Below are 1,086 nucleotides of genomic sequence, written 5' to 3'. Positions count from 1 at the left end.
CCACGTCCGGCAACGTGTTTAGGAAGAAGTCTGGGAGGACTTGGTTGAGGAGGTTCTGAAGGTCTCCTCTTCCTCTCATCCAGTGCATCATGTCCCATCTGATAGAGAGCGCCTCTTGCTCATCCATAGTATTGGTCGGTGATGGCGGCTTGTCCGGACATCCCCGCAGGAAGTCCGCCATGAGCACCTTCGCTTTAGGCTGGCCCTTTTCCAGCTGCTTGCGTTGGTACTGATGGTCGAGTTGATTGACGTGCGTCAAAAGCTTGTCTTTCCACATTGTGTACGACTTGCCCTTAAACTTCTCGAGTCCACCGCCAGACTTAGCATCGGTGGACGTCGGAGTACTTGAAATGTTGCGTACAGCTGTAGGTAGTTGTTGATCTAGGCCGTCAGTTTTGGAAGTGAGATGGCATCGGCCATCTCTCCATTACATCCCTCGGCTTCACCTATCTTAGTGATGGGGCACGCGGCCTCTTTCTTCTTGAATGGCTAGGACGAGTTGCTGCCATCGCAACCAATAGCAGAGAGCTACACCATTATTGACCTATCATTTTACTTCATTTCTCTGCATACAAACTGAATGATATTGCGGCACAACACGGCTCGCTGGATGCACTTGCGTTTGGACATCATGTCCTCATATACAAAGTGGACTCCGAAACCAATTGTACGTAGCTTTATCCGAGTCAGATAATTCATATCAACTCGCGCGAGCTAACATGAATCAGGCAAAATTCAAAATAACTCGCGCGAGATAAAGAATTAGGCACAAAGTCAGAATAACTCGCGCGAGTTTATACAAATCAGGCACAAAGTCATTTTTTTCATGTGAATTAGATAAACACTGATCTAATCTAATGCTAAACTGCTACTAAAATGAGATTTCAAAGGGTGATAAGTCTCGACGGGCTCCATGCAGTCCAGCCCCTCTGACATGTCTGGAATTAAATTTGCGTCGTCGTCGATCTTCAGTGGTATCGGGCTCTAACCCTCGTGCATCACGCGAGACTACGCTGATGAAAGCTGCTGCTACAGACAGCATGTACACCCTAGCACGTGATGCACTGTCTGTACGACTACTACTAC

The sequence above is a fragment of the Phytophthora infestans genome, genomic scaffold (genome assembly GCF_000142945.1).
Source record: "Phytophthora infestans T30-4 supercont1.67 genomic scaffold, whole genome shotgun sequence".
NCBI classification, from domain to species: Eukaryota; Oomycota; class Peronosporomycetes; order Peronosporales; family Peronosporaceae; genus Phytophthora; species Phytophthora infestans.
This window is presented reverse-complemented; position numbering follows the sequence as displayed.